This window comes from Schistocerca gregaria, chromosome 2 (genome assembly GCF_023897955.1).
Source record: "Schistocerca gregaria isolate iqSchGreg1 chromosome 2, iqSchGreg1.2, whole genome shotgun sequence".
Classification (NCBI taxonomy): domain Eukaryota; kingdom Metazoa; phylum Arthropoda; class Insecta; order Orthoptera; family Acrididae; genus Schistocerca; species Schistocerca gregaria.
In genome coordinates this window covers 1,040,872,915-1,040,896,775 of record NC_064921.1, presented here as the reverse complement: position 1 = coordinate 1,040,896,775, position 23,861 = coordinate 1,040,872,915, and positions in this window count along the sequence as shown.

Genomic DNA, 23,861 nt, shown 5'->3' with positions numbered 1-23,861 from the left:
AACGATCGAATACAGCACCAGTAGCGTGCTACTTGAAACAGACACATTGACTGAATGTGCAGGTATAAAGTTGCAAAGTGATAAGAAACGAAACGTCAGGTTGGTAATAGGGAAGGCAAATGGTCTGCTTCGTTTCATTGGGAGAATTTTGGGAAAGTGTAGCTCATCTGTAAAGGAGACGGCGTATAGGACATCAGTACGACTCATTTCTGAGTACTGCTCCAGTGTTTGGAATTAGCACCCTGTCAGGTTAAGGAAAGACAGCGAAGCCTTTCCGAGGTGTGCTGCCAGATTTGTTACTGGTAGGTTCGATCAGCGCGCACATGTTTCATGAACTCAAATGGGAACAAAGTGGCAATCCTTTCGTGAGAAACCAATGAGGAAATTTGGAGAACCGACATTTGAGTTCGGCTGCAATACGATTCTATTGTCGCCATCGTACATTTCGCGCAAGGACCACGAAGGTAAGTTGAGAGAAATTAGGGATTGTACGGAGGCCTATAGGTAATCGTTTTCCTCTCGCTCCATTCGAGTGTGGAACAGGAAAGGAAATGACTATAATTGGAGTCACGAACGATGGCGGTCGGGTTTCAGCTTGTTCCGCGCTCCTACGTCACGTATACTCAGACAGCGAATGAGCGTTCAGTATGTTCAGATTGCCCTGCTGTGAATACCGTAGCTAATGAGAGCATTAAACGTGATCGTAGCCAGTTGTTTAGTATTTCGATTTCATTTTTTACGAGATATCATCGCTGATTGTGGTGGTAAGTGATCAATTCTGCATAAGTAAGCGAAAGACCAATTTGCAGGATATACGGTTTCTTTAAGCGGAAATCGCGCGCACTCGCGTACCTCAACTGTCGCTTGGAATCGACACCAATACGTTCCCCGTCCGTGCTTCTACATGCGCGAACCGCCATAGTTTGTGGATCGGACTATCGTACTGGTACCTGGTATCTTCCGCCGTTCACTGTACGATGGCTTGCCGATAATCGTGTGGAAGTCGATGAGTTGTGATTTAAATAAAGGAATGCTGCAACGTTACATTTTTTCGTGCTTGGAATGACGTGTTTTGATGTTCTTTTTCCAATTTTCATGTGTCATGTTAGTTTATATAAGGGTGGTCCAATGATCGTGACCAGGCCACATATCTCACGAAATAAGCATCAAACGAGAAAACTACAAAGAACGAAACTCGTCTAGCTTGAAGGGGGAAACCAGAAAGCGCTATGGTTGGCCCGCTACATGACGCTGCCATAGGTCAAACGGATATCAACTACATTTTTTAATAATAAGAACCCCTATTTTTTATTTCATATTCGTGTAGTACGTAAAGAAATATGAATGTTTTAGTTCGACCACTTCTTTCGCTTTGTGATAGATGACGCTGTAGTAGTCACAAACGTATGGCTCACAATTTTTGACAAACAGTTGGTAACAGCTAGGTTTTTTAAATTAAAATACAGAACGTAGGTACGTTTGAACAGTTTATTTCGGTTGTTCCAGTGTGATACATGTCCCTTTGTGAACTTATCATTTCTGAGAACGCATGCTGTTACAGCGTAATTACCTGTAAATACCACATAAATGCAATAAATGCTCAAAATGATGTCCGTCAACCTCAATGCATTCCTCTCAATAGCGAGTAGTTCGCCTTCCGTAATGTTTGCACATGCATTGACAATGCGCTGACGCATGTTGTCAGACGTTGTCGGTGGATCACAATAGCAAATATCCTTCAGCTTACCCCACAGAAAGAAATCCGGGGACGTCAGATCCGGTGAACGTGCGGGCCAGGGTACGATGCTTCGAAGACCAATCCACCTGGGCAGGCCGAAATGGCCGAGCGGTTCTAGGCGCTACAGTCTGGAACCGCGAGACCGCTACGGTCGCAGGTTCGAATCTTGCCTCTGGCATGGATGTGTGTAATGTCCTTAGGTTAGTTAGGTTTAAGTAGTTCTACGTTCTAGAGGACTGATGGCCTCAGAAGTTGAGTCCCATAGTGCTCAGAGACCTTTTTTTTTTTAATCCACCTGTCATGAAATATGCTGTTCAGTACCGCTTCAATCGCACGTGATCTATGTGCTGGACATTCATCACGCTGGAAGTGCATCGCCATTCTGTCATGCAGTGAAACATCTTTTAGTAACATCATTAGAGCATTAAGTAGGGAATCAGCGTACATTGCAGCATTTATATTGCTATCGATAAAATGGGGGCCAATTATCCTTCCTCTCATAATGCCGCAGCATACATTATGCCGCCAAGGTCGCTGATGTTCCACTTGTCGCAGCCATCGTGGATTTACCGTTGCCCAATAGTGCGTATTCTGCCGGTTTACGTTACCGCTGTTGGTGAATGATCCTTCGTCGCTAAATAGAACGCGTGCAAAAAATCTCTCACCGTCCCGTAATTTCTCTTGTGCCCAGTGGCAGAACTGTAGACGACGTTCAAAGTCGTCGCCATGCAATTCCTGGTGCATAGAAATATGGTACGGGTGCAATCGATGTTGATGTTTCCTTAAATAACGTGACTATCCGGCGAACAGTCCGAATACTTGGATGATGTCGTCCAGGATACCTAAACAGCAAAAAATGTAGTTGATATCCGTTTGACCTATGGCAGCGAGATCTAGCGGACCAACCATAGCGCCATCTGGTTTCCCCCTTCAAGCTAGACGAGTTTCGTTCTTTGTAGTTTTTTCGTTTGATGCTTATTCCGTGAGATATTTCGCCCGGTCACGATCAATGGAGCACCTTGTATATCGGTCAGATGTGATGTCTACATGTCTGTCGTCTTTTTATGTTGTCAAGACAATGTGACTCCTTAATTGGCATAAATTCATTCATACCCTACAAATGATTCACATTGTTTCTCACAAAATATAACAAAGATCGTGATAATGAAACACTGTGGATGATGTACTGCGTGTGTGTAAATTTCTCAGGGATGCAGGATGCACAACACTTCGAGAGCAGGGAAAAATGACTGCAAGGAAAGAGAGGCAGATAAATTGGCACGGAGAGACCACGACCCGTGTTTACGAAAACTCTCACGTAACGTTAAAATGAGAATCAGTTGCTGATACGCGACGCGCTGAGCATGGGAAAATGTAAGTATTGCAAAACTAGATGTCAAAGTTGGAGCGTAATCCTCCATAGGAATCTAAGGAAATGCAGTTAATGTCAGATGCACAGTAATGTTCTAAGAAGAACTTACGTTGTTGGAAACATTGTTAGAAAAGTCAAAAGTGACCCCCACGGAAGACCACAGTACTCCAAACACAGCGGGGAGTGGACTGTGACATTCGAGCAAATGAAACCTACGCACACTGAGATACGATGATGCAATTTTCGGAAGCTACAGATCAGGTACCGCGCGTCACGAGATTTTAATCCCCGCCAGACGTCATGGACGTCGAACACCCCTACAGGTCTCTGTGCCATCGCGCCGTAAGCTGTGGCGGCGCGCGCCTCCTGGCCCGCTTTTGATGTGGGGGCGCCACAGTGGAACACGTGGTCCCAGCGGCCAATAGCGGCCTCTCGCTCAGCCAGCATCCCCACCCTCACCTACCTTGGCCTCAAGATTGACCGTCACCTCACCTGGATCCCTCATCTCCGCTCCATCCAATCCAAAGCCCACAACCGCGTCCGACTCCACAAACTCCTCTCTGGCCCTCCATCTCTACACCCTTCATCTCCTTTCCCAAGGTGGTTTCCATCAACTCCCCCTCCCGGATGATGCCCTCTCTCCATCCATTTATGCCTCCTATCAACTCTGATCCTCACTCTCCCTCCTTTCCTGTGTCCTTTTCGTGGGCTCCCACTCCCCCCCCCCCCCCCCGTCCATTCTCTTTTTCCCCACCTCCCCTCTCTCTGCCCCTTCTCTCCCCTGAGTCCTTTTGCAATTCCCTCCTCTGCCTCCTCTCATTCCCTCTCGCATCTGCCCTGCCCCTCTCCCCCTTTATTAGTCCTCTCCCTCCTTGGTCCCCCCCTTTCGTTTTTTTCCTTCCTCCCTCCTTGTTCATCCCCCTCCTCCAGGTCCCCCATCTGCCTTTGGCTCAGGAGTGTCGTCTTTGAGCCGCCCTTTTCGCGCAGTGTTTTACAGTGAGTGTTCCGTGTTGTGTTTTTTGGGAAGTGTTGCGAACGGCCATCATACTGTCGCTGGGTGTGCTTTTTACCCCTTGTGAACAGAAACCAGGCTGTCGCCGTGTTTTTTAATTGTGTGTGTGTACTATGTTCTTGTCTGATTCCTGTGTCTTTTATTAACATGGCCAACCCCTTTTGCTTCCTGTTTTAACTTCTCGCATTTTTCCGCCATTTTTCACTTTAAGTCACTGTTTTATCGCCTGTTTTACTTGTTTCTTTTATTCTTCCGTTTTTTTTTTTAAAAAAAGTCTGTAGGCTGTAGAGCAGCGTACTAAGCTGCTGCCAGCCCGTCCCCTTCGGGAGAATTGAATATCAATAAAGGAAAAAAAAAAGCTCAGCCAGCTTCCCCTCCCCCTTCTTCACTTCCCCCTATCTCCCCTCCCGTGGCATCTCTACTCTCCCATCTCCCTCTCCCCCCCCTCCTCCTCTCTTAGCAGGTCCCCAGACTCGTACACGCTTAGTGAACATTCGCACGCCGGAGAACAACGCCTCGTGTTTCTGTGTGTGCCGTCGTTTTGTGCTTAAGTGGTTCAGTGTATTTCCTTTTGTGCATCTACGTTCGCGTGTGACAGTTTTCGACTCTGTATGTGTCCAAGTGTCTGAACAAATTTTATCTTGGACTCAACGCCTGTGAATGGCTCCATGTATTTTAAAAATTGTTTGTCTCCGTTCATATGTCCACCATGTTTTTCTCTAATTGTCTTCAATTGTCTCTTTTGTGTTTCTCTGTGGCCAAAGAGCGGCGTAGTATGCTGCTGCTGCCCTGTCTGTAAAAAGGTTTAAAAATAACAATAATGAAAAAAAAGCTCAGCCTGCCAGTCTAATCTCGCGTACGTCTGGGGACACATCGCCTCGCATTAGATAACTTAGTTACTTTGTTGTTCTGCGTACGAGTGGACGTGGTTGTTAGGTTTCCTTGTGACTCCGTTGTTCGATCTTGTGGTTGCTCGTTCTGTCCTTCGTTGGTCGTGTCCGTCCCGTCTCGTTGTGTTGTTGCTCGCGGGCCTCTCCGAAGGTCCCGCCGCGCCTTCCGTCATTTCAACCCCGCGACCGCCCCGGTCGCAGTTACAACAGATCAGTGTCTGGTACCGCTGTCACTATGGCAACCTGAAATATTCGTAATGCGGTCGAGCAGCCGACCCTAGCGGACCGCTGCTGTCTGCACCTGGCATAGCTGCCCGCTGATGGCTCTTCGGAGTGGTCTGTAACAAGCTGTAACAGGCATAGCTGCCGGTGATGCTCTCCTGAGCGCCGCGAACCAGCGCAAGCCGCTTAACGCTTCCCAGCGCTAAGCGGTAAGAGCTTCGCCCCAACTCTCTGCAACCTCGGTTGCAAGCCCCTCAGCGCGGGATTCTGCCGTTCTTTCGTAGCGTTTTTTCAGTGCCAGGGGCCCGTCAACGTCGGATAAACCCGTGCACTGCAGGCCGCTCTCTTCTACCCGCTCTCTCTTTCGCCCCTCTTCCGTAGGTACACAATATACTGCACTCCCGCCGAAAAAGCAAAAGTTGGCGTCTTGAAAAGAGCAAAATTGTCGTACACACCTCAGTTTCCAATTACACGTCACTATGGAGTTTAATAAGTCACAGCTGCAAAATACTACCGCGAATTATTTATGGACGAATGGAAAAACGGACAGAAGCCGACCTCGGGGAAGATCAGTTTGGATTCCGTAGAAATGTTGGAACACGTGAGGCAATACTGTCCCAACGACTTATCTTACAAGAAAAATTATGGAAAGGTATACCTACGTTTCTAGCATTTGTAGACTTAGAGAAAGCTTTTGGCAATGTTGATTGGAATACTCTCTTTCAAATTCTGAAGTTGGCAGGGGTAAAACACAGGGAGCGAAAGGCTATTTACAACTTGTACAGAAAGCAGATGGCAATCATAAGAGTCGAGGGACATGAAATGGAAGCAGTGGTTGGGAAGGGAGTGAGACAGGGTTGTAGCCTATCCCTGATGTTATTCAATCTGTACATTGAGCAAGCAATAAAGGAAACAAAAGAAAAGCTCGGAGTAGGTATTAAAATTCATGGAGAAGAAATGAAAACTTTGAGGTTCGCCGATGATATTGTAATTCTGTAAAAGACTGCAAAGGACTTGGAAGAGCAGTTGAACGGAATGGACAGTGTCTTGAAAGGAGGATATAAGATCAACATCAACAAAAGCACAACGAGGATAATGGAATGTAGTCGAATTAAGTCGGGTGATGCTGAGGGAATTAGGTTATGAAATGAGACACTTAATGTAGTAAAAGAGTTTTGCTATTTGGGGAGCAAAATAACTGATGATGGTCGAAGTAGAGAGGATATAAAATGTAGACTGGCAATGGCAAGGAAAGCGTTTCTGAAGAAGAAAATTTCTTAACATCGAGTATAGATTTAAAGGTCAGGAAGTCGTTTCTGAAAGTATTTGTATGGAGTGTAGCCATGTATGGAAGTGAAACGTGGACGATAAATAATTAAGACAAGAAGAGAGGAGAATCTTTCGAAATGTGGTGCTACAGAAGAATGCTGATGATTAGATGGGTAGATCACATAACTAATTAGGAGGTATTGAATAGAATTGGGGAGAAGGGAAGTTTGTGGCACAACTTGACTAGGAGTAGGGATCGGTTGGTAGGACATGTTCTGACACATCGAGGGATCACCAATTTAGTATTGGAGGGCAGCGTGGAGGGTAAAAATCGTAGAGGGAGACTAAGAGATTAACACACTAAGGAGATTCAGAAGGATGTAGGCTGCAGTAGGTACAGGGAGATGAAGAATCTTGCACAGGATAGAGTAGCACGGAGAGCTGCATCAAACCAGTCTCAGGACTGAAGACCACAACAACAACAACAACGTGCACGATAGGTGTCTGATCCTTCTTGCATATCCCTTCCAGTAATCCGCAGTAAGGATGGAGCACAAGAGGCGGGAATGCCGGCTGTTCCCGTCAGTATTTCCGTCCCACTCTCCGCGTTCCAAGAGGCAGCTGCCTCGAAGGACCAGCAGACCACCGGTCAGCAACAGCTGATCGAGCTGCTGATGCGGTGATGCGGGATGAGCACACACAAACACAGACACGTGCTCCACACACACAAGCGGCTGCAGCAAGCACGAGAGATATGCCCTCGCTCTCACCTCTGGTGGCTCAGGTACCGAGCGAACCGGATCCAGAGCTGACAGAAGACACTACTAACTCTGAAGACGGGCCGTGGCAGCAGGTCCGTCTACGACGCAAACCGTTTCAAAAGATACAAAAAAGTGAGCCCACAAACTCATGAGGTCACGAGGCAACCGCCAACTTCAGTTGCATCGCTAAATAGCAACACCATCAACACCAGTAACAATACGAACATTCCTGCGACTGCAGCACACACAAACATCGAAGCAGCTACCGGTACGCAGATTCAGAACAAGTCCTCAGCTGCCTTCCCACCAGTCATTATACACAACTACGGAGACCTCACTCTCCTAAACAAAGAAAGCCGACCGTTGTGGCCGAGCGGCTCCAGGCGCTTCAGTCCGGAACCGCGCTGCTGCTAAGGTCGCAGGTTCGAATCCTGCCTCGGGCATGGATGTGTGTGATGTCCTTAGGTTAGTTAGGTTTAAGTAGTTCTAAGTCTAGGGGACTGATGACCTCAGATGTTACGTCCCACAGTGCTTAGAGCCATTTTTTTAACAAAGAATTTAATAAGAACCACGACTCCACAACATTCTACTCAAAACTCATCAGGGACCACGCCGCACTGTATGTGGCTAACGAATCTGACTACTCGAATCTGCCCGACTTCCTGAAAGAGAGAAAAGTATTCTTCTTACTTGTCACTTCTTCTTCGGTGTGTTTTTGCTTTTAGGAAGCTTTAATTGTCGAGTGCTACTAATAGTGTTCCATAGATTTCGTGTTTGTTTTGAATACAGTCAGAGAGAGTCCCTTTAGTCAGCCACGGTGCCAGTAGTGCTAGTGTTTGTTAGGACTACAGTCCAGAAACAGGTAGTGCTATTTTCATTGTTTCCTACAAGAAGTGGTTAGCAATCACAGTTTAGTCAATAATCAGCCGCCTTTAGTGAATTAACAGTCTAGTTAAAAGTTGATTAAGTCTCTTCAGTAAATTGATTCCTTAGGATGGATAGGATGTGTGACTGATGTGTACGGACGCAGGAGGAGCTGGCCACTCTTCGCGAACAGCTGAGCGCGTTGATGGCCGCAGTCAGCCGTCTTCAGGCTGCTGCCTCGGAGTGTAGCGGCAGTGGGGAGTCTGGTGCGTCGCAAGGTACACCCCAGGTGTTACATGATGCACCCACTGTCCCTGCTGTCGAGACATCTCCGCGGGTACCGGGCGCGGTTGGGCCACCCTCTCCCCAAGGGGAGTGGCGGGTTCAGCGGCGTTCGCGGCGCACGAGGCGAAGGGTAAATGTGGAGGCTGACCGTGTGGCATCGCCCGCTCTGCCTGTGAGTGGACATGTGGCTGCTCCTTCAGCAAGGTCCGAGCAGGCACACGGGGGGAGGGGTTTATTAGTTATTGGGAGCTCCAACGTTAGGCGGGTGATGGAGCCCCTTAGGGAAATAGCGGAAAGGTCGGGGAAGAAGGCCAGTGTTCACTCTGTCTGCTTGCCGGGGGATCTCATCCGAGATGTGGAGAGGGCCCTACCGGCGGCGGTAGAGAGCGCTGGGAGCACCCGACTGCAAATTGTTGCTCGTGTCGGCACCAATGACTACGGCCGTCTGGGTTCAGAGGTCATCCTCAGTTCGTACAGGCCGTTGGCGGAGTTGGTGAAGGCGGAAAGCCTCGCTCGTGGGGTGGAATCAGAGCTAACTATTTGTAGTATCGTTCCCAGAACCGATCGCGGTCCTCTGGTTTTGAGCCGAGTGGCAGGCTTAAACCAGAGGCTGGGGTGCAAATTTCTTGACCTCCGCTATCGGGTGGAGAAATGTAGGGTCCCCCTGAATAGGTCAGGCGTGCAATACCCGCCGGAAGCGGCTACGAGGGTAGCGGAGTACGTGTGGAGTGCACATGGGTTTTTTTTAGTTTAAAGGATTCCCTCCCTAGGCCCGACAAGACGCCTCCTGAGACGCTGCAAGGCAGGAGTAGGCAAAATGCAACAGGGAATAACAATATTAATGTGCTAATAGTAAACTGCAGGAGCGTCTATAGAAAGGTCCCAGAACTGCTCTCATTACTAAACAGTCACAAGGCACAGAAAGTTGGCTGAAACCACATGTAAACAGTAATGAAATCCTAAACTCAGATTGGAATGTATACCGCAGAGACAGGCTGGACAGTGAAGAAGGAGGCGTAAATAGAAATATTAAAAAAGGTAGGAAGATTTTTCTGTTTAGCAAAAGTGACAGAAAGCAGATTACAGAGTACCTGACGGCTCAACACAAAAGTTTTGTCTCAAGTACAGATAGAGTTGAGGATCAGTGGACAAAGTTCAAAACCATCGTACAATATGTGTTAGATGAGTACGTGCCAAGAAAGATCGTAAGAGATGGGAAAGAGCCACCGTGGTACAACAACCGAGTTAGAAAACTGCTGCGGAAGCAAAGGGAACTTCACAGCAAACATAAACATAGCCAAAGCCTTGCAGACAAACAAAAATTACGCGAAGCGAAATGTAGTGTGAGGAGGGCTATGCGAGAGACTTTCAAGAATTCGAAAGTAAACTTCTATGTACTGACTTGGCAGAAAATCCTAAGAAATTTTGGTCCTATGTCAAAGCGGTAGGTGGATCAAAACAAAATGTCCAGACACTCTGTGACCAAAATGGTACTGAAACAGAGAATGACAGACTAAAGGCCGAAATACTAAATGTCTTCTTCCAAAGCTGTTTCACAGAGGAAGACTGCACTGTGCTTCCTTCTCTAGATTGTCGCACAGTTGACAAAATGGTAGATATCGAAATAGACGACAGAGGGATAGAGAAACAAAATCGCTCAACAGAGGAAAGGCCGCTGGTCGATTTTACACAGAGTACGCGAAGGAACTTGCCCTCCTTCTTGCAGCGGTGTACCGTAGGTCTCTAAAAGAGCGAAGCGTTCCAAAGGATTGGAAAAGGGCACAGGTCATCCCCGTTTTCAAGAAGGGACGTCGAACAGATGTGCACAACTATAGACCTATATCTCTAACTTCGATCAGTTGTAGAATTTTGGAACACGTATTATGTTCGAGTATAATGTCTTTTCTGGAGACTAGAAATCTACTCTGTAGGAATCAGCAGGGGTTTCGAAAAAGACGGTCGTGTGAAACCCAGCTCGCGCTATTCGTCCACGACACTCAGAGGGCCTTAGACACGGGTTCACAGGTAGATGCCGTGTTTCTTGACTTCCGCAAGGCGTTTGACACAGTAGCCGACAGTCGTTTAATGAACAAAGTAAGAGCATACGGACTATCAGATCAATTGTGTGATTGGATTGAGGAGTTCCTAGATAACAGAACGCAGCATGTCATTCTCAATGGAGAGAAGTCTTCCGAAGTAAGAGTGATTTCAAGTGTGCCACAGAGGAGTGTCATAGGACCGTTGCTATTCTTAATATACATAAATGACCTGGTGGATGACATTGGAAGTTCACTGAGGCTTTTTGCAGATGATGCTGTGGTGTATCGAGAGGTTGCAACAATGGAAAATTGTACTGAAATGCAGAAGGATTTGCAGCGAATTGACGCATGGTGCACGGAATGCCAATTGAATCTCAACGTAGACAAGTGTAATGTGATGCGAATACATAGAAAGATAGGTCCCTTATTATTTAGCTACAAAATAGCAGGTCAGCAACTGGAAACAGTTAATTCCATAAATTATCTGGGAGTACGCATTAGGAGTGATTTAAAATGGAATGATCATATAAAGTTGATCGCCGGTAAAGCAGATGCCAGATTGAGATTCATTGGAAGAATCCTAAGGAAATGCAATCCGACAACAAAGGAAGTAGGTTACAGTACGCTTGTTCGCCCACTGCTTGAATACTGATCAGCAGTGTGGGATCCGCACCAGATAGGGATGATAGAAGAGATAGAGAAGATCCAACGGAGAGCAGCGCGCTTCGTTACAGGATCATTTAGTAATCGCGAAAGCGTTACGGAGATGATAGATGAACTCCAGTGGAAGACTCTGCAGGAGAGACGCTCAGTAGTTCGGTACGGGCTTTTGTTAAAGTTTCGAGAACATACCTTCACCAAAGAGTCAAGCAGTATATTGCTCCCTCCTACGTATATCTCGCGAAGAGACCATGAGGATAAAATCAGAGAGATTAGAGCCCACACAGAAGCATACCGACAATCCTTCTTTCCACGTACAATACGAGACTGGAATAGAAGGGAGAACCGATAGAGGTACTCAGGGTACCCTCCGCCACACACCGTCAGGTGGCTTGCGGAGTATGGATGTAGATGTAGATGTTGATTTCACGTACAGGACAGTCCAGGAGAAAACATAGCAGTACGTGATCAAGGGGATACATTCACAATCCTCGATCGATACAGTACACGAGGAACTCACCGCCCCCGGATGGGAGTGTATTCGTGTAAACCGAATGACGGAGTTCGGCACGGCGAGACCATCTCACAACTACATGGTGGAATTGGTCGACACGACCAAGTCCCGCCACCTGATGAAGTTAAAATTATTTCTTCACATGCTCGTCGGTGTAGCAAACTACAACACACAGCGCACCCCGCCCAACAATGCAACAACTGCCAGCGCTTTGCGCACGCAGGTATCCGATGCGGTCTCGCTCCGCGCTGCCGCAAATGCGCTATCAGAAAGGAACCAACAACTTCTGGTGAAATTTGGAAGGAATTGAGCAAGGCATCTTTTAAGTCCGAAAGAAACTCAGGAACAGTGCCTTGTTTGTTTATATTACGAATTAACAAAAGCGGACGAGAGCCAGACTAGCAAGCTGAGGACGAGAGACTGACCCAGACTGACTTCAGACTGACCCTTTGGCGAGCTCATAGCGCCCCTTACATGCACGTGAACAGGCAATCTTTCCCCTTTACCATCAGAGGGAGACACCAAAGCTGCGATTGCCACAGCGGCGCCACCGCCAGAAACGAAGGGAAACTGCGTCCCACTAAGCGCTGCGGCGCACTCTTCAAAACAGCAATTTTTACCACGGCTCAACCCCCTCCCCTCAAACTAGAACCCGGGGGTGGTATGCCAAAATAAACTAGCAGCTTCTAAAAAGGTACAACACAATGACCGACATCCCTGCCCCGGGACCGACCTAAGCCCGCCAAGACGACCACTTCACATCCACTGCTAAGCCAAGAATGAAAATAGCGAGATACTTGTTCGGACTTCAACCATGCAGAGGAAACATGCCCCAGGCAAACCGACATCCCTACACAGTAGAAGGCACCGAGCTAAGCCTCACGAGATGACCAAGGTTGAAGGGACTATTCGAAGCTGACAACCAATGAGCTACCAGAACTTTAAGACCAGAAGCTAATGTCTCAATTTAACGGATTATTAGTGCCCACTAAATTCTTCGGAGCTAGGCTTACCCAGTTAACCTAATCTGCAACACAGCCATCTTTCGCTCCAACTCAACCGCTTGCTTACGATCAGCCTCGTTTACAACAACTTGTTCTAGATCAGAGACCCGGTTAAACACGTGCACCAAATGTGCGCGTAGTCTAGCTAACTGCTTGCGACTCGGTAGATCATCACAAAACCAGTCTAAATGTCGTTGGAACTCACCGACGTCTACTGCCGCCGCTGCCATGGCTGTCGGAAAGGAACCAGTAACTTCCGGTGAAATTTGGACCGGATTGAGGAAGGCATCTTTTAAGTCCACAAGCAACTCAGGAATAGTGTCTTGTTTGTTTATATTACCAATACACCACTCATATAAGAGTTGATTTTTTCGTAACAGGCCTAATCCCGGACATTCTCTGGCCACCATGACAACGTGAAACATGCAGGTAAACAGTCACTTGTCCAAAGCGAAATATTACAACTACAATTCCATCAGTTACTCAAAGAGTAGTAGCAAGAACGCTATCCACGCTCTGCTACCAGTGATGAACCGTGATTTATTTGCAAAGAATTTTCTTTAGAATTTATTCTACTTACTAGCGATTCATCAAGAACATTAACACATTTAATCACACTATGTGAGCTTGGAAGTAGTTGCCAGGAAGTAACTGATGAAATCATAACCAAATTACTTTTTAACAAATGGTAATTTATTCACTTTAATGGTGGCTAACGCATTTTTTTAAAAGAAACAGATTTAAAATATAATCTAAAGTACTTTCTAAATATAAAGTTACAATTTAGTCAGAGGCTGAAAGAGACGAATTTTTGACTGTATAAGCTTTCGGGCTGAGAACCTTGCCGCTCCCTTTTGACAAGGCCGTAGTTACGTCCGCTCCCAACAACCTCTGAAAGACTATACTGGTGCAAAACTGCAAAACACCAGATTAACCCTTCACAGAAGCACACAAACTATGCATCCCTTGGGAGGGATGTAAATGGTACAAAACACTAAAATTAAAATATTAACTTTGCCACCGAAAGTGCAAATTGATTTTGACTTCTAAGAACAGTCATACGGTGGAAGGTTGTCAACTTTATATACTAAAATGACCATTTAAATAAAAGCCCATGAAATTCAATCTTATATAAAATTATACAAGGTTGGCCAAACAAGTTAACATGCTCTACAGTACACAGATACCTCCTCTCAAGATGATAGGCGAGATCAAACATACTTCAGGAAATAGGCCGTTACACTTGAAGCAATAAATTCGTTAACACACCGAATCCGACAAACACGTCAGAGGCCGCTACTAACGTACGGCAGAGTGATAGGGAGATTACCGAACAACCCGCCCCTAGTCCACAAGGGAAAAACGGACCACCCAACTCATAAATAACCACCTTCCCGCGGGTGGGCAAACAGCGAAGAATGGTGGGACCACCACAAGACAAAGCGTGTGGTGATCTCACCAAGAAAACAAGTAGAATTTAACAAGTAAATGAAACAACATATGACCAATCACTTAACTTCTAATAAACTGCGATTTCTGGAGAAGACCTGGCGCAGCACCCCCAAACCTCTCTCCCGAACCGTCCGCTGCCAGCCGCTTCAACGAACGCAGGAAGGCGCGCCGATCTCCCATCCCACGTCGTCGCAGCTCGCATCGGCCAGACTGATGTCGTGGGTTAACTCCTGCTACTCTCGTGTCGGCCGCGAAGCCACTACCCCTCGCTATACGGTACGGCCCACTGGACTGACGTGGCGATCTCACATGCGCCGACGCTCAAGACGGACAAGTCATCTCGTGTCTCAGTGCGCGACCGACCAACCGATCGATGCAACCGCCAATGACCAGTGCCTGAGCAGACTCGAGCAGACTGGCGGCCCAACGCGCAGACTCAGATGCAGGAACTAAGCCGCGACCGGTAGACAACTCGCTGAGTTCTCTTACTGGCGGAGTGGAAAGACTCATTTGCCGGCCTTAAAGGTTGATCCGAACGACAGACATAGTAGCACTCCGAACGACACACAGACACTCACTGACTAACAAATGCGGACGAGAGACACAGTAGCAAGTTGTGGACGAGAGACTGACCCAGACTGAGCGACTGGCGAGCTCATGTCGCCCCTTAAATGCACGTGAACAGGCAACCTTTCCCCTTTCCCACCAGAGGGAGACACCAAATCTGCGATTGCCACAGCGGCGCAACCGCCAGAAACAGAGGGCGACTGCTTCACACTACGCGCTGTGGCCCGCTCTTCAAAATAGTAATTTTACCAGGTCACACGACACAACAGTGAAAACTCCCCCCAACAGAGCACCACGCAAATACGTCAAATGTGGTGCGGCCCATCCTTCGAACCACAGAGAGTGCATTGAGTACTAAGAAGCTCTGAGGCGCGAAATAGCGAAACACACCAAAACTACCGCCACCACCTCCGTGCCCAGGAGGAGTGGAATAGGCTTCGCTGGAGTGGTCGCTGGCTGCTCCAGCAGCGCGGGACGATCAGAGGATCCCCAGAGCTCAGCAGACGCACAACAAACACCCCCCAGCAACAGACATACAACCAATACACACAACACCAGCTACACCACACAACACCAATAAGAGCACCACCATACCCCCTGAGATCGGGGACTAGCCCACCACAGACTACAGTAGACGCACAAACGCAGGGACAACCACAACGGCAGAGATGGAGGAGAAACAATCGGAACAGGAGGAACACGACCATACCACAACATGCGCACCACAACATGAACACAATTCGGACGCTAACATAACGACCCTCCAACTCACCCTCTAACCAGAGAGGCAGCACAGGCACCCACAACCGTCACTCAAACAGCTGACACTCAAGCCAGCCCTCACCAGACGCCAACACAAGTACTAGTAGCCACCAACACAACCTACAACTCACAGGAAGACGCGTCCAACATTATCTCAACATTCCAGATAATAATGGAGACATTATTCCCCGGCTCACGACCGCCGGAGTAGTCACGAAGATTATGGAGTGTATCACACAGCTCCTCGCGCAGTTCATGTCGGGCTCGCTCAACTGGACTAGCGCCCAAGCCATTATCATGCCACCATTTACACCACTACATGGATTATACACCACACCAGCCCCGAACTGCAGACGCTAACACATACTCACAGATCCTGTTTTGGAACGCCAACGGGATCGCAAGCAGGAGAGTCGAAATGGTAGCGTTCATGGAGCGAAAGCATATCCGAATCGCCCTAGTGAACGAAACACTGCTTAAGCCCCGCAAACAGCTACACATTCCAGGTTATTGTGTTCATGGTACCGACCGAGCGGATGGCAGGAGGGGAGGCGGCACGGCAATCATCATACACAGAGACATAGAACACACCAACATGGAGCTCCCTGCGCTTGAAAGACTAGGGGCCACGGCCGTCAGGGTGAAGTTTAACGGAGCCAACACCGCACTGGTATCGCTGTACAGTCCTCCTAGAGGCATAGTAACATGCGATTTCAGCACAGTTCTCAACAGCACCGCGGGTAATCGCCGCTGGAGACCTAAACGCAAAACACCCCGACTGGAACTCACTATTACGCACCTCCAACGGCAAAAAGCTATACGAACACGCACTGGGCCGAAACTACTTGGGCCGGACGTTTCCACGTTCGTGCCTACACAGGCCCGATACAGTCCAGGCGTGCTAGACATAGCCCTGATCAAGGAAATCACATCACCACTCAACCTTATGGTTGAAAACGATCTGGACTGACTACATGCCTGTAATACTGCAAACGGAAGAAACACTGCAGGACACAGAACCACACGGGATACTGAACTACAAGTGCGTGAATTGGACACTCTTCAAGGAAACGCTTGATAGTCGTATTCCTGACACCAACGAAATTAACGACACGGAACAAATTGATGAGGCTGTGGGGGCTCTCACAACTGCCGTCCAAGACGCAGTGACTGACGCCATTCCACGTGCCACACCAAAACAACACTCGACGGCCCTGTCCCAGGAAATCCTGGGCCTTATCTCAGTGAGGAACCGCCTCAGGAGATACTGGCAGCGTACCAGGCGCCCGTTCTATAAACTGCACGTCAACAGACTCGAGGGTATAATATGCGACAAAATACAACCATTTCGAAACGAACAATGGGGACAGAAACTCGCATTGTTAGCTAGTCATACACTTCACCAGGGAGAAACACTGCACTCCCACGCTACAAGAACCAGACAGCCCAACTTATCCGCTACGGAAAAGGCAGAACTTATGGCCACAACACTTGCAGCGTCTTCAATGGGGAACCTGGCTCCCTCAGACCCAGTATTCACACTTGAAACAGGCCTGCTCGACGAAATTAGGCGCACTAGCGCAAAGAAAATAACATGGGTTATCAAGCATACCAATGCTAGGAAAGTGCGTGGGCCTGATGGCATTGAAAACCGTGTCCTCCAGGAGTTCACGGATTGAGCCGTACAATACCTAACACACATATCAAATGCCATCTTAACACACCAACACTTCCCTGACTTTTGGAAGGCGGCCAAGGTTCTGATGAACAGGAAGTCAGGACAAGACCATTCCCTCCGACAAAATTACCGAACCATCAGTCTGCTGTGCTCGCTCAACAAGATTGTTGAGAAGGTCATATTAAAAACGCATCACTACGCACTGCATCGCCAATGACACCCTAAGACCGGAGCAATTCTGCTTTAGAAATCACCACTCAACAACACAACGACTCCTCCGCGTAGGCGAACATATAACACACGGCTACAACATGAATAGAGCCATAGGGGCCATCTCCTGGAAATCGAAAAAGCTTTCGACTGTCTTTGGCATAACGGCCTTTCACGCAAACTAGGCGAAGCTGGTTTCCCGGACGTACTCGTACGTCTCATACACTCATATCTCACGAACAGATGTTTCAACACTGACGTGCAGGTCAAAAATACGACACAACACGGTATCCAAGCTGGACTACCCCAGGGAAGCATCCTAGGGCCCATCTTGTGCAACCTGTACACTAATGATTTCCCAGCAACACAAAACACGACGTTAGCCGTCTACGCGGATGCCACAGCCATCCTTGCGCAAGATTGGAAACCGTCGAACATTAATTCACGAATACAGACGGCACTCAGAACTGTCGATCCTTGGTTGGAACGATGTCGTATTAAAGTAAACATCGAGAAGTGTGAAGCAGTTCTGTTCACACGCAGACCGAAACTACTGCGCAAACATCAACACAGTCAACACAGTAGACAGATAACACTACATACACGCCCAACACGTTTCCGAGAGAAACGGCTGGACCGGGAACTTACGTGGAGAGACCACATCGAATACGTTGCCAACAGAGCGCACGCGAGGCTGAAACAGCTCTGCCCAATGCTCAACACTGAATAGGCGGATGTCGAGGTCCATATACGTGGCACTGTTTAGACCTCTGATAACGTACGCAGCTGCCGTCTGGGGAGAGGCAGCTCCTACACGCCTGCGCCGCCTGCAGATCATGCAGAACAAAGTGCTACGAATCATTAGCAACACTCCACGCTACACACGCACCGTGGATCTTCACAATGAAAACCGCCTTCAAACCCTCAAGGAAGTATTCAAGTAAGGCGGCACACGACTATCCAGGAACTCGAGACAGTCGAACATTCCGTTGATCCTTACTCTGGGAAACTATGACCACAATCATAGGTGGAAGCATAAGCGGCCAAAGACACTATAGCTAGGGCATAGCCACCTGTGGCAAGCTAACATTCACCGACAAGCGACAAACGTCGGCTAGCCCCTGCATATCAGCAACGTAGACTGAACATACCGGCTGCTATCGAAGCTGAACAACAGGCTACACCAGGGAAACCGATGAGCTCGCCCACTGACGCACATACACTGTGCATCTGATACATGACCTATCGGACTCAAAACAATGATGAACCTGTTGCAGGTTTGCTGACGCTGACCGACAGATCAACACCGGCACCCAGCGGCAGCCGACGAGTAACACCACCGTTCAACGTCAAAGGTATCGACATGCATGACACCCACTACTAACGAAACCTGCCCTTGAATGACCTGTCGCAGGCAGCAAGATATCCGCTACTGCTCTTACTACCCGACCTACCACAGAGGTTTTATTCTCTTGGCTCTTGCCTTGGGACTTTTCTTCCTATGCCCTTCAAGCCGCTACCCTTCGTGCGACTTTCGACACAGTCTATCTCCAGACGAGCGCGTATTAATGGTTAACCTTAGCCAGACGTACGCAAATATCGCAGTACTCACATCCTGCGATACATCACTTTAGTGAAAACTAACCCTTATGCAGAGACGGCAGTAGACCTTATGAGTTGGCCATCATGCCGGTGTGGGCGTGGAGGGGCGCCACCTCTTCTTTAAAAAATCCGTAATGCTGCATTTCAGCTAAGTAGGTAAACTGCCAACGTGTAAGAACGTGTATAGGGGAGTGTCAGACCTGCCTTGGACCCTATTAGCTCTCACAGTGGACACAACTGTAATCAGCCTTCCACTAACTGGGATGTGCGCAATACGTGGGACCTTCTCTCAATGTCCCTATATGTGTTTACTTCTCTTGCTTCCACTGATAACTGTTTACTGCGTGGACACAACAGGCGTATCACAGACTAAACGTTCAGAGTCAACAGTTCTCAGATTGTCATACACATCTTACATTTGTAGATACAAGTTCATAACAAATGTTTAAAGTTATGATGGCCGATCCCAGTGCAGGAATGTAACATACTCATTGACACAAATAAACAACGCGTTCAAAAACATTTGGCTGCAAGACTTGCACAAGCTGGTCATGACAGCTGTGTACTGCTCCGCCAGTACTCAACACTCACAAGATTCAATTATATATATACTCCTGGAAATGGAAAAAAGAACACATTGACACCGGTGTGTCAGACCCACCATACTTGCTCCGGACACTGCGAGAGGGCTGTACAAGCAATGATCACACGCACGGCACAGCGGACACACCAGGAACCGCGGTGTTGGCCGTCGAATGGCGCTAGCTGCGCAGCATTTGTGCACCGCCGCCGTCAGTGTCAGCCAGTTTGCCGTGGCATACGGTCCTCCATCGCAGTCTTTAACACTGGTAGCATGCCGCGACAGCGTGGACGTGAACCGTATGTGCAGTTGACGGACTTTGAGCGAGGGCGTATAGTGGGCATGCGGGAGGCTGGGTGGACGTACCGCCGAATTGCTCAACACGTGGGGCGTGAGGTCTCCACAGTACATCGATGTTGTCGCCAGTGGTCGGCGGAAGGTGCACGAGCCCGTCGACCTGGGACCGGACCGCAGCGACGCATGGATGCACGCCAAGACCGTAGGATCCTACGCAGTGCCGTAGGGGACCGCACCGCCACTTCCCAGCAAATTAGGGACACTGTTGCTCCTGGGGTATCGGCGAGGACCATTCGCAACCGTCTCCATGAAGCTGGGCTACGGTCCCGCACACCGTTGGGCCGTCTTCCGCTCACGCCCCAACATCATGCAGCCCGCCTCCAGTGGTGTCGCGACGGGCGTGAATGGAGGGACGAATGGAGACGTGTCGTCTTCAGCGATGAGAGTCGCTTCTGCCTTGGTGCCAATGATGGTCGTATGCGTGTTTGGCGCCGTGCACGTGAGCGCCACAATCAGGACTGCATACGACCGAGGCACACAGGGCCAACACCCGGCATCATGGTGTGGGGAGCGATCTCCTACACTGGCCGTACACCTCTGGTGATCGTCGAGGGGACACTGAATAGTGCACGGTACATCCAAACCGTCATCGAACCCATCGTTCTACCATTCCTAGACCGGCAACGGAACTTGCTGTTCCAACAGGACAATGCACGTCCGCATGTATCCCGTGCCACCCAACGTACTCTAGAAGGTGTAAGTCAACTACCCTGGCCAGCAAGATTTCCGGATCTGTCCCCCATTGAGCATGTTTGGGACTGGATGAAGCGTCGTCTCACGCGGTCTGCACGTCCAGCACGAACGCTGGTGGTCCAACTGAGGCGCCAGGTGGAAATGGCATGGCAAGCCGTTCCACAGGACTACATCCAGCAACTCTACGATCGTCTCCATGGGAGAATAGCAGCCTGCATTGCTGCGAAATGTGGATATACACTGTACTAGTGCCGACATTGTGCATGCTCTGTTGCCTGTGTCTATGTGCCTGTGGTTCTGTTAGTGTGATCATGTGATGTATCTGACCCCAGGAATGTGTCAATAAAGTTTCCCCTTCCTGGGACAGTGAATTCACGGTGTTCTTATTTCAATTTCCAGGAGTGTATATATATATATGACCAGCTTGTATATATATCAGAAACGTTTTCCCATACACTCTTTGATTAGTGCGGTATGCTGCACCCGAAGACCAGTATCAGTTGCAAAGCAATTTAGAAAAGACTGCTGTATGGTGTGGCAGGTGGTAGTTGACGCTAAATAACGAAAAGTGTGAGGTGATCCACATGAGTTCCAAAAAAATCCGTTGGAATTCGATTACTCGATAAATAGTACAATTCTCAAGGCTGTCAATTCAATTAAGTACCTGGTTGTTAAAATTACGAACAACTTCAGTTGGAAAGACCACATAGATAATATTGTGGGGAGGGCGTGCCAAAGGTTACGTTTCATTGGCAGGTCACTTACAAGATGCAACAAGTCCACTAAAGAGACAGCTTACACTACACTCGTTCGTCCTCTGTTAGAATGTTGCTGCACGGTGTGGGATCCTTACCAGGTGGGATTGAGGGTGCAAAGAAGGGCAGTTCTTTTGTATTATCACGTAATAGGGGAGAGAGTGTGGCAGATATGATACGCGAATTGGGATGGAAGTCATTACAGCAAAGACGTTTTTCGTCGCGGCGATATCTATTTACGAAATTTCAGTCACCAACTTTCTCTTCCGAATGCGAAAATATTTTGTTGAGCCCAACCTACATAGGTAGGAATGATAATAAAAATAAAATAAGAGAAATCAGGGCTCTAACAGAAAGGTTTAGGTGTTCGTTTTTCCCGCGCGCTGTTCGGGAGTGGAATGGTAGAGAGATAGTATGATTGTGGTTCGATGAACCCTCTGCCAAGCACTTAAATGTGAATTGCAGAGTAGTCGTGTAGATGTAGATGTAGATACAACAAATTCGTATTTCCAAATTCTTCTAACGAGTATTGATCCAACATCTTCACAACTGTAAACAGTTTACACACATCAGTGACTGGCAGTTGTTTTTCAATAAGGTACCAACAAAGTCAACGTATCAGAGAGTCCTTTGTAACGAAACACAAAGAATTTACAAAAAAGTGAATTGAATGCATTGCCAATGCAAGACATTGTAAACCCCGACACATTCATTTGCGGCCATATTTTCTAAACTATTAGCTTTGGGATCAACTCCTGTGTGTAAAAGGTCGACTTTCAAAGTCTTGAACACACTCTGCACAAAGAGGTTGCAAAAGATACAAAGAGGTCTGTTACAGAGCGTACACTTCTTTAGTGTCAGGATTCCTTATTAATTCCTCCTAAAATATAACTACAGTCCATTCAGGCACGTTGTATCCTAGTTACATTTTAAGACATTAAAAAAAGAAAAAAAGAAAAAGGAAACAGTGCACCGCGAAGGAAGTATCCGAATGATACGTAATGCAGTAGTATGAATAGCGGTAGTATGAATAGTAGCATAAATACAATTTCAGAAAACTCCGAGGATTTATTAAAACTAGACGTGATTGTCTTGTTGGGATTGCCGCTATCGTTCTTTGAATAAAAATATGGTATTTCAGTCGTTGATCGCTGTTTTTATTTTCAATGACCGGTTTCAGGTTAGCTGCTCATCTTCAGATCTGTTCGACAAAATTAAAAATATAATTAGCAAGAGAGATATATTTACTGTTAGAACTATCTTAGTTTACAAAAAGAAATTCTGAAATGCGAACATACCATATACTGCAGTTACAGAGTAACTTGTATGTACTGGAGTATTGGTTCGCTGTCATAACAGAAGTAATTTTTAATCTATTAAAACCTTATATCACAGGTTTGAGAAACCTGACTGGTAGTAAAAAGTGCCCTCTATCTGTAAGAATTGTGCATATGTACTGAGATGTTATTTTTTCACCATACATATTAATGTCGAAAATACTTTTTAATAATAAGACAACTTTTAAGGAAATAACGTATAAATAATGTTTTTTGAGTGGACCATGAACTGAAATACTTTACCCTAGTTTAAAAATTTTAAAGAATTTTGAAAACGTATATATATTCTTTTCGAATATGTGCGTTTCCTCTTCTTTGCATTGATTGGTGCTGGAGAGGATTTTCCTACGTCAGAACGTACACAACGCCACGCCGAGTACTCTTCCCCCGCGCCCAATTCACCTCGCCGCCAGTACGCTGAGGGCCGCCCCACTGCAACTGGTTCTTACTGGAGCGTGCTGTTGCATGCAAGAGTAAGCCTAAAATAGGTCTTTAAAAATCTCATAAAAACTCCTGTGCATAAAATCACTTTGCTCATTAAGTAGGAGGTCTGGGTTTTTCATTTGATGAGCGTAAATTTCAATGTCTTCGAGCACGTAGAGATAGAGACTTTTTCGAGCTTTATGTAGCACCTCCATTTGTTCATTTATGTTGCTCACTTCATGTTTACTATCCTTTACATGCACTACAAATGCTGTCCGATTTCTATGATTGCTATGATTGCAATGTTCCCTGTATCGAATTTCAAAATTCCGCCCTGTCTGTCCTACACAATAACTGTCACATTTGGTCTTATATACTCCAGAATTGTTGTATTTCATTTGTTTTGTCGTTGCTGGTTTATGTCTTAGTCTATGTGCCATTTGCCCTTCATTCTGGAATGCCAGAGCGATGTTTCTCGGAAAGCATTTAGCAATTCTTTGCGACACACGCCCTTTGTACTTCAGGGTAACAAACTTCTTTTTACTTTAATTTTCCTAAAATCGTTACTGATACCCGAGGATATGTTTTTAATCTTGTTAGACATACATGTAACATCTTGTGTCCTGTACCCATTACCTGCTGCTACTTGCTTAGTAATGCCTAGTTATTTCTGCAACTGATCTACCTACAGGGGCAATCTTAGGACTCTGTTGCACATTGCATGAAAGTACGCCCTTTTATGCTGTGCCGGGTGGTGCGACGTCGCTTCTATAATGTTGTCGGAACAAGTGTCTTTTCTATAGACGCCGAAAACT